Source organism: Argopecten irradians, chromosome 4 (genome assembly GCF_041381155.1).
Source record: "Argopecten irradians isolate NY chromosome 4, Ai_NY, whole genome shotgun sequence".
Classification (NCBI taxonomy): Eukaryota; Metazoa; Mollusca; class Bivalvia; order Pectinida; family Pectinidae; genus Argopecten; species Argopecten irradians.
Genome location: NC_091137.1, coordinates 46,546,217 through 46,565,608, shown reverse-complemented (window position 1 = coordinate 46,565,608; position 19,392 = coordinate 46,546,217). Strand labels below are relative to the sequence as shown.

Below are 19,392 nucleotides of genomic sequence, written 5' to 3'. Positions count from 1 at the left end.
CTTCAAGTCATCCATCTGTAAATAATTCTTAATGTCTTCTATGTAAGAGGCTGTATTTTGGTGTCCACCTCTGCAATGAACATGGGAATAGCGCAGATTACAATATTTCAAATCGGGTCTCACGATGGATAATGCAACCATCCGCGAACCTTGCAATGCGAAATGCAAACATCTGTATGCTACATGCATACCACAAATTATAACGAATTTACTAACAACAGTACAGCTACTGAAAAGACTGAGTTTAAATCATATTGTGTCTGGGACATTCAATTTAGTGATGATTTAGCAGGATCTGACAATAGTAATGTACTACTGTGTGATATATTTTATAAATTGTAAACAGCATTATCAAGACATTTATATTTGCTTTGCAGTTTCCAATAACCCCAATATTACATGCAAGAATCCAGTGGATTATGTGCCTAAACATTAAATTACAACAGTAGCGACTAATATAATACCCATTGTCCTTATCAAGTCTCTGATTATAAATACTTGAGTTGCGTCAAAGCAGATGAACAAGGCATAATTCCTCAGTGTTTGATAATAACCCTCAAAGTGAAAAGAATCTTAGTCAAATAATACTCATGTCATTCTATTAAAACTTACACGCTTGAACATCCCTCCCGGAAGTTTGTAATCAAAATTAATATGCTTAATTATATGACCTAGAAAACATTATCTTAAACATTTTGCTTTAATAACTATGGGTGATTGACATTCTTATTAAAGTAAGTAAATGGTAGAGGATAGAAATATGTAGTTTTTGTCTATATCATTTTTGCTACATATAGGCAACAATGTAACACCCTTTCAGCATAATACAATGTAGCAGATATATTATTTTTGTTCTTTATTTATACATGTATGTCAGAAATGTAATTTCATTAAAGCATAAACGTTATCAGAAGAATGATAGTGTCTTTATAAGCATATTTAAGCATATTCCATCAAAAGATTTGTCAATCGTGTATATAAGGTGATGAATGTTATGTCATTCATTGCATTTAATTACTTTAATGTGACATCAATGGTCAAATTAACGCCAACTGAACTTTATAATTATCTTGAAGACAATTAATGACTCACGGCAAATTGATAATTTCCATGTGCTATTTACATGAACTATGCATTCCAATCTTTTCAAACCTCTAGGTTTTCTCTTGAACTTTTCTTCATTGTTTCTTCGTTTAAAACTGTTTGTATTGTTTATATGCATTTAAATTGATACTACGTGTTGAAAGACCATTGCAAAATTATTGTGATGATACAAGAATACAAATGTGTATGACGAAATTTTGGTGATTATCTGTTGTATTTGTTACTTAATTAGTATGAGACTTTAAAGATAAGTTTATATCAGTATCTAAGTCACACATACATTTTATCAAGCAAAGTATGCAGTGTTTGTTTCGTTTGTTTTAAGTTAATATTCCTCAAGATCATTTATGAACATGCTAAATTAAAGTGGTGGAGGAAAACCGAAAAAACCCATCGACCTGCGGTATTTAAAACACTAAAGCAAAGTAGTCTAATTACTCCCTCGGTGTAATTTTAAGGGCATTACTGTATATATAGATATGGGCTATTATGACCATTTTGGGTGACTTTTAACAATCAAGTACTTAAGTAATTAGTGTAGAATGACTTCTAGTCGTGTGTCAAACGTGATCGCGTCCTCCTCAGGAGGACTAAATGTGTAAACACAAGCCGCCGGAAGTCTGAGCTAATTGACACATACATCAGCATACCTGTCCAACTTCCGTTTCTGTCATTTAGTTTCTCGCACAAACGCTTTGCAATACTCGATATTTATGACACTGCGAGCAGCGCTTATCTGGGTGGCCATCTTTTACTCAGCTCGAGTAAGGCATTAGTTCATTCAGCGAACGTGTGAAGTCAGGGATAGTATGGCGCAGCGGCCAGTAATTACGTGTAACGTTATAGTAGAGTGTTGTTCTGTCTTGCTTACCATAGGCCGTCCCATTTTCAACAGTGGACTTGATTTTGTAATTTGATATTAAGATAATTTATCATGACCAAAACACTATGGTTGATTCTAAAACAGTGATAAAAAGGAGTTATCGTTCGTGAATATTATTTACAGACTGTTGGTGAAAATTATAAAGGTCATCTGCTTGGCATCAAAGAACTTAATTAGAATATGAATAGAAATCACAGTATAATCTGCGTTTTTTATATCACCATTCGAGCTCTTATCATTGTACTTGTGCATATGATATAAGTGTACCAAGTAAGATTGTTACACAAACGAGATATTTACATTTTATGCCTGTGTAACAATAGGCCATAAATTATTTGAATAACAGAGAATTAGAACGGAACAGGACAATAACACTCATAAGTTTGAAATGTAGACATATTTATTCTTGCATATGCAAATATAGTACAATGCAATGACATTGAGAAGAGGAATAAGGAGTTATCATGGACACAACTAAATACTTCAAAAGTTGCGGATAATGATATTGTATCTAGAGCTAGTTTTGAACTCTCTGCTGAATATATTTCACAATATTATACAAATGGTTTACCTGATATGTAGTATTCCATATTTTCATCCTGATTTTTGAAATCAACATTACAAAGCAATATCTTATTCAATAGCTGCTTAATGTACGTTGAAGTATTAAGAATTAAGCAATTAAAAACGGAAATTATATTTGATTTAAAATCTTCACACACTCCTTGTTTCTTCCTATCACCTGATTGGCTTTGACTTTCAGAGACGCTATCCTATCGAACGACGTTTCCAACCTGTACATAGTATGCGAATGATTCATTTTAATGCCTTTGCTAACACTTCATGAATGATATAATCCATCATTGCTTGTAACAAAGATTTAAATGACCTCAACAATTACTTAAGTTATCAGCACATACATGGAAAAATAATGTTGCTGTTTGTAAAGTCGCTTCCGATTGGCTGCTACAACGGCGTAACGATTTATTTGAAAAAAAGTTCTTTCATACATTTTGAATTCTGCAGAGATTTCCTATAGTAGATCGAATGATAAGAATTGATATGTTTTTGATGTTATGGAGATGTAGTACACACACTTATAATACTTTCATCATAAATGCTTCATATTTATTTAGCATACACTCGGAATTTGTTTTATATCATTCCATAACATAAAAAAATGAATACTCCCTTATCAACTGCAGTATAGAACTACTTGAACTTAAATTATACATACGTTTTACCAGTTTCTATTGATAATGAAATACAATATATTTTTTAGGAAATACTTAAGCATCAGTTGCACCAGTTTGAGACATTAATACTAAATGCTTTAAATAGGGTTTTTCTAGGTTTTATTTAAACTACCTGCATTTAACATAATTGTTATTAAAGTTGCTCTTTCCACTTTTTTAAAAACACTACTTTCTCTTATTATTCTATGTGCTATTCTCTCTCGGCTTTATAGATTGACCTCGCGTGAATTAAATATGTATGATTTATCACATTTTAAGTAAACATCTTATATTTTCTTACATGACGTTTTGGTTGAAAAAAGGGAAAACAAAAAACCACAAGGGAAATTGATACCGATTTGAAACGAAAACACATTTTAAGAAGTGATATATATCATTTGCCTCTAACGATAACCATATGGACAGGGAAAGGGAGTAGCTACTTCAGGCCTATCATGCGTTGGGAGTTTTTGTATCCCTTTCCTCCTGTCGACCCCAGCATAAGGGTATCGTCTAACCCCAATTGATGGATAGTTCCCCTCTCCCTATTTCGGTTCAGGAAAAAATGCTAGGCATACTTCCCTGCCTTGTAACAATCTGTGTTGCTACACCTTTTTGTAAAGGTTTGTATAAATTACAGGTCGGTAAAATAAAGCGAACACCCAATGTACCCGATAGTATCTCTTAGTTAACCCCCTTTCGTCAAACACGGTTGCCGTGTGCGATAAACCATTGTGTATGTATACAGAAATTTCACCAGTATTAACCGTCATAAATCTTAAGTTCATCGTTAGGTGATTGTTAAGAAAATACCAAATATGTTATAACCATATAGAATTTCGTTCCAGTTTTGTTTAACTAATCACGCATATAAAATAGCATATGCGCCAAACATTTAAAACATGTTCTGGTAAGCCTAGCGTGCAAATCGCTTACACATGATTGGATGACTCCGTTATAAGTTGTGGACTTCCATAAAGGGACTTGTTGACAGGACAGATAAGCTGGCATAGATACCAGCAAGTAAGCAGTTATTTTTTCTATTATGTGTTTCTTGACAGTTGGATAAAACTGCAACGCATATTAGCAATTGCAAAAGTATTTAAACACTGAAACTAAAGACAAATGGTCATTAATTTTAGATACCAATTGTGGAATAAATTTAAAAAAAAATAAAAAACAGTAGTAAGGAAATAAAATAAAACTGAAAAAAACAGTAGTAAGGAAATAAGATAAAATTAAGAAAATAAAGACCAGAAGTAAATCGGCGTAAATCGATGAACGTAAGTGACATACATTGACAATGCTACATTAATTAATATAGTGTTTTCAGTAATGATATAGCCCCTCCTAGACAATAAACCCCAAAGACCGATTTGGTCATGGGTAGAGTGACCTCAACTATGGTCAGTATGGACTGTTTTATAAAACCTTTTTTTCCAACAGACCCACCCACGTGGTAAAATTTACCCCACAGGTTTGTAGAAGGAATCTCCTTATGGTGGATTTGAACATTTGGAGATCCTGTCAACGTTTAGATGAAATAGACGGTGACTTTATTAGATGAAAACCCGTCACGCATCAGTGTAGTAGTAGGACTATCGATTATGAGTCAGTAGAAGTGCTCTGCTCGATACTATAGGCTAAGAGAGCAAATCGTGTTTTTTTTTCTCTCTTTCCCAGCACGAATCAATAACGTCAGGCAGATATAATTTAAATGACAAAATTGATATCTGATTATTCATGCAAAATACGACTTTGTGTATCAAAGGTAGAATTTAACGTGAGTATTCCCTTAGATATTCAATATATACTTTAATGTCTCATATATAGGGAGATTGGATCGAAATTTGTGAGGTGAGATATGAAATTCTACTGGAAATCCAAAGGATTCCATAGCGACGTTCGATATGTCATGGAATCTGATTCACATACATAACGACATGTATCCAATATATTTAGTTTTATTTCATCCCCCAGTGACATTATGTGGCCTAAATTACATAGTCTGTGTTATAAATATTAGTAATTACTTAACTGACGGACGGGTTTTATCAATTCTGTAACACCGAGACACACATACACACACGTATGCAAATGCTAGGTGTGGTAACCTTTATCATCCAAGTTTGTGTAAAAACGATCTGTAGCATACTAGGAGAAAAACAATGATGTCTTGGTTTATCATATACATGTACTTCAAATCATTGTTTTTCTAATTTCTTTCTTTATAAGAAATGTAGTTCTTGTATTCATATTTATATAAACATCAGTGTAGTTTTAATTTAATGTCATTTTATTCAGGTTGATTGTATCAGACGCTTGCGACACGTCTGTTGTTTACGACATTGTACTCAAACCCCCATGTGGGGTCCTTTGTCACCGCACAGATACAATCCATATTCATTTTCCCTACTGAAACCTGTTTCAGGTAGGTACGAAGTTCATGTTTATTTTAAACATTTGAAAAAAATATATATACCACAATTTTTCCGCGTTTGTCTGAAGAGTAATAAATTATTATTTATACTATATAGGTATCAATAATTTATGATTACATATTGGAAAGAAAGTGCCTAATTTAGATAGTTAAATAAACAATTTAAATTCCCAGTGGTGATTTTTTTAATGTATTTGGATATGAATATATATAGATAGTTAGATTGTACTTTATTTGGGTTGATGGGTTTCTGTCTTAAATATACAAAATAAGAACTGATTAATAGAAGCATCTTTACTTTTCAATCTGCTTATATACACATAACAAAGCGCGAAGACATATTTTACCTGGCTTAAGCATAAGATAAATCGCTTAAATACTCCATCCAAGGTGATTACAATGAATTAAGAAATCAATATTGGCAAATCGCATAACGACAAGTAAAAAAGTTTTACGGCGCAAAAAGAATTTCACAATCAAAATAATCCTGTTTTAGCTGAGCTGAGGCTCCAGCCACCCTGCTTCAGTGACACAAGAAGATGATTTATGCCATTAAAGGTATGATTCAGATTATACTTTTCCCAAGCTCCTTAAACACACAGATCGAACAGGCTCTTTGTGGAAATTGGAGGAGGACTTCCCAAGATGATGGCTATATAAGTTTATAGGAATACAACGTTTATTTCCTTTAATGACCTCATTTTGTTGACTAGTAATTTATCTATTTTGACAGTGAGAAAAATTAACCAGACTTATGTTTATTTAGATAGAACTTCTCTATGTTTCAGTAAACGGACTGATTGTGCTCTTCTATATTATTGCTGTGATGTGTTTTTAATTTTATTCAGATTAAAGAAATCTTTAATGTTAAATTGAGTGCACTGATTGACAGTTTGTCATTATCTATAGATTAAATATTAAAATTAATATATATTTAATTAAAATGAATTTCCCGATGTAGTTAATTCTTTTATATGTCGATAAGATAATTGATTTAAAAATGCAAATGTGCTTCCCTATGCAATTTATCGATTGTGCATTTAAATAATGTATCAGTGTAATTAAAAATACCATTGAAAAAATTTAAGAATGGTAATAAAAGAAAATAGCTGAAGTATTCATTGAAGTATTTTTACATGCTATCTAAAGGATAGCTAGTTTATGTACAGAACTTACTTTATATTTACATTATATTAAAATAAGTATTCATCTATCACAGGGATGGGCGCCATTTTATGTTTTTAAATATAACTATATCTTAACTTTCAAGTATAAAAACGAATGAAAAGGAGTTTGGATAACATATAAAATGTCATTATTTGAATCTTATTTTAGTCATTATATTTTTAAAATCAATCTAGTACATGACGTCATAGTATGACAATGTAAAACATGACAGTGGTATGACAGTCTATGTATACTGTAAATTATAATGTAAACATATCGCATTTTATATAAATGATCCCATTTGCTAAAAGAAACAAGGTTACAGAAATTATCATATCATTATTACAAGATATCTAAACTAATTTAACGAAAATACTATTGTTTTACATATGAATTTGAATGATAAAATAGTCCCATCTTTTAGTTCTGTCAACTGAACCAACATAATTAACTAAAAGGAATTATCAAAGTCATTATCCATGTACTGTTAATAATTTAATGTCAATTTTCATGGATGAAACACAGATTGTTGGATTGCAGGATTCTTTCACTGATTCATGAAAATCCCAAAGATAGTATATATCCAGCCTACAAAACAGCCAAAGTTGGCTGACTTCCCCAGCGTTTGGTTACAATGTATAAAGTATACGTATTTCATGAATACTTTGTCATTTAGAGTGTTATGGAAATTTACCTTAATTAAATAAACAACATACATCTGACCTTTTCAGCTATCACATTGCTAAGATCAATACCACACACAAGCGTTAAGCATACAGCAACAAACCATTAGCAGACAGGAATGTTCCAATACTATGTAACACGGTACGCATGTCTTATAGAACACAAATTCTTATGTACAGGTACTTGCGTATAATCAAATTTAATAAGTACGCTTGTCTAATTAATGATTCGAAATTTATTTTGTAGAAGCAACATTTGTCCTTTCTGTGGTACTATCTAGTCAATCAATTGTAGTTTATTCGAGGGAAATGTAGTTTTCCAAAACATAAATGATTTTGTGTTAGTACTGTACTGTTACTGGGATTAATGGCAACATGGTTGAAATCTAGGATTAGCGCCATGTATAGTTACTTAATAAAACAGACTTGTGTTGGTATATGCAATTAATTTGTTGAAATAATTATAAATTAATTGCTTATTCCTTGTCTTAAAATCGTTTTGTTTATGTTTAAACATGAATTAATTTCGGAAATTCACTCTTTTGTGTTTTTTAATGTCTAATATAATATACATGTGTACCAAAAAATCGGTGTCAAGAGAAATCCCAATATTTCTATTAGTATATTTTAAAGATGTCGGTATGCTTCTTTTGACAAATAGAAACAATAATCTATTGTTTAGTTAACATAATGAGATATGGTACAAATTGCATCTTATTGAAGCCTTACTGAAATATATCTGCAGAAGCCAAGGCAATGATTATAATTTTACCAATTACAAAAGCATAAACTTATAGACCAATGTGATAAAACTGGGACTTAGCCATATTAAAAGCTGCAAAGAGAGGTGATACGTTTCTGCATACGTCTTGAAACTACTTTTGAAACAAAAATAAAACTAATTTATAAAAAAATACTAGAAACTAACTGCACCACTTGTAGTTATGGAGGTTAATTAGATGCTTGCATATACGATACACGATTTCATGAAGACCGATTTGCGGCACTCCTTCTTAATTAATGGTATAATTTGTAGACCATGTTACTATTTTTATATTGCAAATATACCATGAAATCTGATATCGGTTCTAATATGCATTGATGATTTGAGAAAAAATGGGCTCCAATAAATTTTTGATTTATGTCTAATTAATGTAAATTGAGGACTTTGCAAATCATTAACATTATGATGATGGATCTAAACACCTGATGATGTGTATTTGTGCATGGTATCATTTTTTTTTACATTATTTACATGATGCAATGTCGGATGTAGGTAACAGTTGAAAGAATTTTTTTCTAATGAATTTTCTAAATTGGAAAATTGAATTGAGGAAGATTTGCAGGTCTTTAAGAGAAAGCAAAATGATATTTAATTGATTTGAATTATATGCAATCATATTTATACAAACATATTTGTTTTTTATTATCCTGAAATAACATAAAATAAATCAGTATGTGTTTAAGCCATGTGTTGATGATATCGAGTGAACTATCTAACCTTTCATACATACACACATCATAACCCTTCCCCTACCTCTGACTTTAGAATGTATTTTAATCTATATATAGTACATTTGAATTCGCCATCAATGTTTACGTTTCACTCCACTGCGCATGAGTGATATGCTGTGATTTACAAAGAAAACCAGATACGTGCTGAACTCTGAGAATCTTTTGATTTAAAGAAAACTATTTGACTTTTTAAAAATCGTCAAGCGGGTTTTGTAATTATTTATAGTATACAACTATGTTAATTGCAAACGGTTTGATTTTTCTCATCTTTGATAATTTTATAATAAAATGTTATAATCGCACATTAATTTCTTTTCATAATTCATAGAATATTTAGAAAAAAATAATAATAATGCAAATCTGTTAAAGCAAATGAAAAGGCATTTAAATAAAGCATCATGTGTAAATGTATCAATTGAGATTTATATTATGATGTATTTAAGTTTTTTAAAATATCAAATGGCAGGAACAAATAATTTAAAGTGTGTTTTTTATACTTGTGTGTAAATGATAATGTAAATTTATATTGGTATAAATTTGACAATTTGAGAAAATTCAGTAACATAAATCGAAGGGGTTTCAAATCAATACATTCCCATCTAGCTGTAATCTAAATAAATCTCTTTATGTATTATTAATTGATAAATCAATGCTAAAACTAGAAATAACTCCGTAGTGTATCTAACATTAAATAAAAAGTTTAATACCCATTTTCTATGTGAGATAATACAGTATTAAATAATTCGTTAATTTATGTTAATGAACAAAGTAGACTCATTTTTGTTGATCATTAAAGTCTGAACACATATTTTGGATTATAAAATTGAATCGTTTGTAATATAAAACATACGTATAGCTATTCATAAATTCCTTTATCTGTATAGTTTATATTGTATGCCATCATTCTAGGAGCATACTATGTTTAAATACCTTTATATTCCCACTGCTTTATAAATCTTCATTTTTAAATTTGTGTATCCTTAGACAACCACATAGGTATTAAACAAATAATATACATAGGTATATGTTAAACAAAGTTGCTTCTAAATTGACTCTTGATAATATTGTAAAAATATACCATTCGTGTTTCCGTTTACCATATGTAAAAATATATTGTAATTTACAATAGTACTTTGTATGCATATGAAGTGGTTTGTGAACAGTCCTGTGACCACACAAGGTATAATGAAGGTATGTAAATAGTTGGGAGGTAGTGTTTTTCAGTTTCAAGTCTAAGTTTGAATTTATTTTCTTTGATTCGTTGACTTTCTTTCCAGCCCGCCGGTTCTTTCGCCACCTATGGTGCTCGTAAATTCCATTAGAAAAGACATTTACACTAGTGTTGCCCTAGGCTGAGATACTGAATAGCAATAGTCATATGGACAGTGTCACCTGTTGTGGGTCTCACAAAATACACAAACACTGCAAACTAAAATTTCATTGTCTAGAAAAAGCAATTCAACCAATCGTAGTGGGTTTATCAACAACTTTATAGCTTAACTAGTAATTTTATTCGATGAAACGTTGCAACGATTTTATTATAAAAAAAACATTGTTAGAATAAATAGTACTATTGAAATTTAAATTCAAATGCAATACTATTTCAAATTTATAACTTATTCATAAATCATTTGAGAAAATAAAAAATAATATTAATTTAAATAAAAGTATAAATGTAAAAAATGTTTTAGAACCAATGAATTGTTTTATTGAATTCATTATTCATATTAAGAAAGAAATTATTCTAAAATAAATGATTTCATATCCATTATTCATATTAAAACTGTAATTATATGAACATGATATACATGTATATATAATGTAAAATAAAAACAAACTATATGAATTTAATAAATGCAACTATTCTTTCCTTATGTATTGTCATCTTGTTATTTCTTTAGCTTCATTTAGAAGTGAAAATAAAATCATAAAATAATATCTAAACATCAAGAGTGTATATTGTTTTGGCAATCAATTGCATAGGTTTCAAAATTTTAATAAATAAAAAAATAACTGTAGAGAAAAATACATTTGCATTCTGGATATAAACACACATAAACATTATAGGTTGTGTACCGATGTACACACATGCAATAGGTTTACGCTTCGTAAAATGGCGACCCACTGGATGCGCTGTCTGGCTTGGATACTATCGAACATTAAATGGTCATATCTAGTCTCATAAACGAAAAATCAGATGATACATGTCAAATTGTTTTAAATCCGTACTGCCTGGTGACCTCGGGTCGTTTTAACATTTTATAACTAACCTCCATCTTGCGTCGTAAAGCTAAGCCCGCCCTCTCTTCTTTAATGGGCCTACAGTAATTTTGAAGGGTACAAAATACATAAAATGTCTCTACCGTAAAATACTGCTTTTTAATGCATTGTTCAATCTCATTTTCTCTCTCCAACACACAAGATGTGGCCAGTATTTCACAAGAACTTCCAGGAACTTTTCGATTGTCTGGTCTGGAATACCGAAAGCGAGAATATACGGGATACATATTTGATTGTGCTATTAGTAGACTTCATCATGTTTTGTAATTAATTACAAATATAGTGATATGAAGACATACCTGAGAAAGGGTCAGTGCATGGAGTAGCCGATCTTTTAATCCCGTGTATCGGTCATCACTATGTCTGTATGATAACTGACATCCTCACAACGTTCCCTCCGATAGAGCAAGGGTTGGAGAGGTGATTTACGAGGAACACTCGGCCTGTGTGTGTCTGCTTACGGCTCTACCTCCCCTTTGAATTTTAATGTTATTTATTTGTGATTGAGAACTTTTCTCAATCGGTGCAATAATACTATACCCTATTTCCATTTATCTCGATACATGCTGTCTGGTATTATTTATCAGGAATTATGTGATAGCAAATGATGTTTTAAAACATGTCGGCGTGTTGTATCACAGGGAAACGGAATATAGACAGGAAGAGGATGAGCGAGTGAAAAACCTCACCCTCCGCCTCAAGAAATAGATCCCTCGTTGCAGCCAATGTATTCATACGAGGGTTGATCAGTGGTGGCTGTTGAGATGATATAGGGGGGAAAACCACCCGTTTTCCTCATACCTCACTACACCTGCTTCCTGCTATTCCAGATGGGTTACATCCAGTCGTTTAATCCTATGCAGTACCGAAACATTTTGATACTTGGGCCGAAGTGTATAATCTTCTATTTTAGGTGTTTTTTTTCGGGACAAAATCACTAGGTTGTCGTTTGAACAATAAGTATACTTGAACTAATACCTGTTACCACTTTTGTCATTTCTTTTCCATAGTACCAACCCAGTGTTATGTCGTTAAGCCACCGATGGAGGTCTGTTATTATCAGAGTAAATGAGAAATAAAAATGTTTCAACATGGTGGGAAAAGGAAGGTAGGTTATTTATAGGGAATTCTATAACATTTTACTCTGCTTTTATATTCATAAAATTATTTCCATTTGTTAAAAATAAAAATCTTTCCAGAATGAAATATTTGCATATGAACAATAAATTAATATATAATTTGCATATTGATTTCTGCTGAAATAATTGTGAATGATATCTCTAAATTGATGGTTGGAGGCTAATGCAATTTTTCAAAGTACGTTGTAAATATTTTCTGAATTTTTATATTATTTCTGGCATTTTACCATTTTGCAGTATATGTATTTTAAGCAGAATATGTTCTCATAATTAAATCATACATATATTGAAATTAGAATTTTACATCAAGCCATGAACATTTGTGTTATATTTTACGTTATTTTAAATAAGTAATAAATTATCTACATTAAGAGTTTCGGCAAATATATTAATAATCTTTCACACGTTAAACAAATACAATTTTTGATAAAATAGCGAATTTGGTGTTTTCTAAATAGCAATTTCTTATATATTAAACAGGTGTTCAGTGACTAAATTCCTCAATGCAATTGTAGTTTTTCTTTTTTTTTTGATGTATTTTAAACGAATATCTCTCTAATTATTTCTTCTTTTTCAAGTTGTGACACAATTTTTCCCTTTTAAGCGTGCTTACTTTGTATTTCCAGAAATCATGACGTGTCGTTAGCGAAAACATGTGTCATATGAGTTTGTATTATTTTACAAATTTCAACTCTTACTTTAACGGACGAAACTTGATCTTCATAAAATATACGAGTATATTGATAAAACACGTATTGTTAAAGAGAAAATATGACCCATTTGTCTTGCAATATATTTTGCCGGTTTAAGACTTTCGCAATAAAAATAAAACTTGCATTTTGCTCTATTTCTAATGTTTCTATTTTCGATGTGTCTGCCACATAATTAATGATTATTCACACATCTAATTATGAACTTTTGAAATGATATTTAAATCATATACTGAGCGTTTTCATTTGAAAACATAATCCATTACAAGAAACAATTGCCTTCCATTGTTTCATATTGTACATATCTCTAATTGTTAAGACTCTCACATCTTTTTTGCGGTTCCAGGTTTTGTGTAATTTGTTTAAAATATTTAGCGTCTAAATGAAGTCATTTCATAGCCTAAGATTAATTTATTTGACACATTTGGTACCACGTTTGACTAGATTTGGTTTTTATTTACGATGTTTATTTATATGTTCTGGGAAAATATGTCTCAAATGTTGACGTTTGTGGTCTCAAAACCATGTTACCGACAGTCGCCTCTGACCTCGAACTTATTATATAAGTAGCGATATGGCAAACAGTAAATCTATGCTTGCAGTATCATTGAAAGATGAGATATTTAATACAGAAAAGGCTATATGCCAAATGTAAGATAACGAATGTGATGAAAACTAAACACACTCGCAGAAGGGTGTAAAAGCTGCAACACGTACATAAACAAAACATTTCAAATACTTAAGTGGAGCATTTTAATAACAAACATCGTCTTTCCAAGGAGTAAATAATATAAATGATGATACGTCAGGAATAATACATTTTACATATATTTGATATGCTTTTGGTTTATGTAATGTGCATAACACAGCCCGCCCCAAATTTACACATTTCACACATTCGACTTCAGACAGAAGATACATTCAAGCGGCCGGTAGTTATATGAACATTTTGAAATACAAATTATAGGTATTTGAGAAAAGAAAATAATATCTAGTGAAAGTAAATTTTTCTCGTATTTTATTTTTCTTAATTGTGCAGATGTGCTTTTACATTAAATTAAATCAATTGAATTATTACGGTGTTTCTATTTCACAGAAAACATTTATCAGATCAAAAATAAGACGTCTTGATTTATTTTCACATTTTCTGAGTTAGCTTTCTCCCTATGAGTAGGGTGAGTACTTCTAAATAACAGGGGCCGGTAGGTAGAATTCCATACTGTGTAAAACGATATTCTTGATGACTAGTACAAAGTTGTTTCATGTGTTTACTCGAATTGCATCGTCTTAAACTCGATGAACCCGCCATGCCAGACTCTCGCACTGACCAGAAGAAATCCTTGATTTAAATGAACCGTAAACAAAGGCATATAAACACGTATTCGAACCGTTTTTTATCACCAGAAAATCAGTCTTTACTCATTAGCAAAAGTCAACAGTTAGCATAACACTCTACAAAACTACATGTGTACCTTAATAGAATTAAAATTAACGAGATTTGAATTGAACAGATATGTTGAATCGTATGTGTTCGTTGAGAGGCAAATACATGTAAACAAAAATATTACCCAATACTACTTGCTAATTTAGAAATATAAATTTTGTTTTCTGTGATATAAACACATTTAATTTAGTTAGGTAAAATAAAATAATTTACATATAAATGTATATCAGAAGCGTTTTGCTTTAAAACTCTCCGCCAATAATTGTGACGAGTTCGTATGAAAACCATATCTTAAACATATAATATAATTCGCCATTGGTGAAATAGTCCGTTTAGGCAAATATCAAATGATTGATATAGCTCTTTGTCGGCAAAAGCAAGGAGTTAGATTCATCAAAAAGCGTATAAACTTCACGGAAGGTGGTGGGAACTGACTATAACTTGTCATCGTATAAAGGATATTACGATCTGAAAGTGTGAAATACAACGTGCGTATTAATCATGTTTATGCTAAATGAACATTGAAATGCATGTAAGGCATGCCCAAGCATAATTGTATTCGGTAAATGGCCCATCTGCATACATTACGTATAAAAGCATGAATTATTAGGTCACAGGTAGAGTAGTTATAGCAAGCGCAAACTGCACAGCAATACGGTTGATCAATAATGTTCCGTTCAACCAAAAATAGTTTGAGGACGACTTATATGTATAGGAACAGTAACATATAGAATAGAACGTAAATATATATAATCGTATACAGCGATATAAACATTATACAGTAATTGTTTTATCAAATATACGAGGATTTAGGGAAGAATAAGATAAAATGATATAAAATATAAGTTATTAATAGATACAGAAAATGGTTAAAATGCTTATATAATGATACATAATTATCAATTTATTTATATTCGTTACTTGTTTAAAAATATGCATTTTTGTTACTTAATGATAAAATTCTATTTTCCTATTAATTTATTACATAAATGCATAATTAAACATGTCCGCACGGAACGGATCACCCTGAATAAGGCTTATTTCACTTGATGTAATTCACCAAATTCATTTGCCTGCGGATTAACAGCTGGATGGTTTGAATTGGATTCAATGTTTGAATTGTATTCAATGTTTGAATTGGATTCAATGTTTGAACCATACTTTACAATGTTTACGCTAGGATATCAAATAAAATAGACATAAAATAAATTGTCACATAAGCGCGCAAATTAAATAAAAATAAATTAAATTGTATGTTTACATTTACTGCATATATGTATAAATGGAAATATTTTCATGATTAGTAAAACAATTATTAGAGTATTGAAAGAAAACAATAATAATGTTATGTTTGATATATAATGACTGATGATAGCATCCCTATCAGAAATGTAAAGATTGAAAGCAAAACAAACAAAAACAGTTGTAAATTAGCGTTAATACTAGATAGTGTTAAGTTCGATTGTGAAAATTTTAAGTCATGTGTAATTTATATTAAGAAATATTTTGTATTATTTCTATTTTTATAAATACACAGTCACATGAATAAGGATTGCACATCGATAAATATACAAAACCTGCTTGTATTCCAATGAATAAAATCAGAATTTCGCAGAATTATACACGAAGCATCGATATATATATATCGAATTAAACTTTCTTTTCACAGTTTAGTAAACTATAGATTTAGTTTATTTTTGTGAAGTTCGATTATTTTTCCAATCAATGTACACTAATTATTTCGGAAGGAAGGCAATCCTTTTCTACCACACTTTGTAGCATTTCACAAGCATATGGCGTGCCTAGCGAAGTTTATGATAAACTTCTCTGAGGTAAGCACGCATTCCACGTGATCTGTCCTTAATTGTTACATAGTATTTGCTTGTCGATATTATTGCTGCTTGCAATTTACACTCCTTTCCTAATATAAAAATGTATTAAACATACGTTATCACTGGATGCATTTAAAAACAGGAACTTGACGATATTTCTTAATTTTGTTTACAAATTGATACTTGCACAACTACACAACCATATTGAAAACATAAGTTTCATCACTATTAGTTGTCATATAATCTACAGTCTAATACCACGAAAATAAATGATGCATATTTCCACACTCATGATTTAGGTCGTATCAGGTATGTATGTGGTATTTAAACAGAGTTATAATATGGAAGCACAGCAACATACGTGACTATTTATTAGTCTTCGCATGAAATTTGTCTTTATTCCTTTATTGAAATAAAACATGTTTATATTTAAGAATTAGGACGAAAACAATATCAATATATAATAAATAAATATATATAGATATTAAACACAAATATATGAACCAGAGGCTTTGGAATAGTAAGCACACCATCAACGTTGTCAATTATTATGTACAAATTGCATGGGTACGCCAAGAATTTAAAGAAGAAATGTACTCAATAGGTAGACTATATTCGTCAAGTCAATATATGTAATATCAGTAAACGATATATGTTTAAGACTATCACAATTCCATAATGTTGCCAAAAGTGTTGTAGCAGCTAATAGCGTATTAATCTATATGTTATGACATCCTGATTCTTACAAAATCATGTAGAATTTCCCATTATGCACCCCACCATATATAAAATGTTTGCATTAGGGCTGATACGGTCTTTTTTAATAAGTATCGATAGGAATAGCATTTTTTAAATATAAGCAAAGTTTATCTGAATGTTATGTTGAAGGAGGGGGGAGGTAAGACTAACAAGGTCTCTCTGTTGCGGTAGAAATAAAAAAGGGGTTCTTTAAAAAATGAACATGCTATCCCAACACATTCGTTTTTGGGTTGTAGAGTATCGCCTTACCCTGTTTGTAAATTGAGTTCACACCATGTGAATTGGCATGAGATAGCCCATGCAAAACCGATGCTCATTCTACACTCGAGTTCACAAGGAAGCGCGAAATCCAAATTATCATTAATTTTCCTCTCACTGTTCGAAAAATTCAAATTAGAGGGCTTTGAAAGCTTTAATGAAATCCAATTTGTACATCTCGAGAACTTTATATTCATTTTATGACACTGTTGATTCCAGCACGATGTCCATGCCCTTTTTGCGTTTGTGCTAGATTTCTGTTTCACATGGCTTCACACGCATGCTATCTGGAAAAGTAAGATTTGGAAATCTTAGATTCCCTTCTGCACAGATTTATTAATTCTGAAATACTAAAATAACTGTAAAACGGCACTAAATCGGAGTCGTTTGCAGTTCAAATAACCTATTCCTATGCCGCCAGAGTACTAAAGATAATAAGCATGAAACGCCATAAAAACTACGGACAAAGACTTCATTACTAAGGCAGAGTTCCAAACCTGTCGATCGCTGATCAAAGCTGTTCATACTTGCGGATTGAAAAGGTCATAAAATCGTTATTATGACTGGCACAAACAGTGGACACCGCTGACCGCTAAATCGGCAAGTGTCCGACAGGTTTTGAAGTGACCATCCGATGGACAATAATCACTAATTACGGACATATTGTGAGGGTGTTGAAAGGACACATGAGAGGGATTACGGATCTTAGAGTGTAATGGCTGACTTCGAGTGGCAACATCATTTCATTCTGTATTTCACGTTAAGGCAAATTGAGCTACATCTTCGTTATTGCTAAAAGATTTGCAAGATTTGATATACAGCAACTCCTTCCGTGAGAAATTGCACTTAGCTTTACCTTATTCTTTTCTGTGGTTTCATTTTCATTGACTTTAAAGATAGTATTATATAAAACAACCAAATGAAAGGCAAAACAGAATTACAATATAATTAATACCTATAGATTACGTACGAGGAGTATTCTGAGGAAGTATTAATGGTTTTCATTGATTTTATTCCCTTATTAGGATTACCCCCTGATCCATTGTCTCCTTTTTAAATTAATCATATTTATTGATAGTAACGTTGCATAATTGAACTAATGATCACTTCATTATAAACAATTCATCTCCACTTTGGTTTCTTTCTGTTCCTCATCGTAAGGCGCGCCATGAAACATGAAAATGCGATATGTTTCAAACAGTTAAATATCTATCTTACTGTATGTAGCTGTTTTTATTCGAGAAGGATGAAATTTCACAATGATGATCGCGGTCACATATTTTTAATGTCATTTTTAATTATTTAATCAGTTAGTCTATATATTAATTTTGAAATCAATAAATGCTGTATAATTCTCCCACAGAGGTTATGTAAAGAAGAGATAGCAAGATTGTGTCACCACGGAATTAAACATCTAAACGATAAATTAAACAATCTGAACAAATCAGTATTCAAAACATCACAATGATATGGACATTCGTTGAAACAAAAAATACCGACATTCCTTAATCGTATCCGATATGTAGTTGAATCGTTTTTAACCCAATAGCGCTTTTGAAATAAGCTATTTTATATTTCATATTAATTGTAACTAATTTTGGCATCAATTAGATTTATATAACAAATGTCTAAACTGGAAGAAGGCTTTGATCTCGATCCATAAGGAAGGTTAAAATACTGTGAAATAACTTGGAAAACGACTACTTCAAATGCATTTTTTAAGCTGTCATTCTGCTGTTTCCTATTTGTTTTGATATCATTATTTAAATCAATGTAATTAAAGATGAGTAAAATAATGCGATAACACACAGCCTTATACAATATTAGAGAATGACGTCATACACACATTAATAATACATCCAATGACGTCACAATGAAGCATTGTAATAGTTTAAAGATGCTTAGAAAATTTAGTGCAAAACATTTTTGTCTTCTTTGCTTTC

At 31.1% G+C, this 19,392-nt stretch overlaps 1 protein-coding gene across 2 annotated transcripts in view; it reads right to left on the bottom strand.

The window, feature by feature from the left end:
- The window catches only part of LOC138321837 (homeobox protein php-3-like), a 109,865-nt gene that overhangs the window by 46,230 nt on the left and 44,243 nt on the right, over window positions 1-19,392 (bottom strand). Inside the window, exon 1 of one of the 2 annotated variants that reach the window (XM_069265831.1) lies at window positions 11,607-12,031. The exons of the other annotated variant lie outside the window; for it this stretch is intronic. The gene's annotated coding sequence lies outside the window, so the exon portion shown is untranslated. Of the gene's footprint in view, window positions 1-11,606; window positions 12,032-19,392 lie in introns of those variants that run through there. 2 annotated transcript variants of the gene reach the window in all.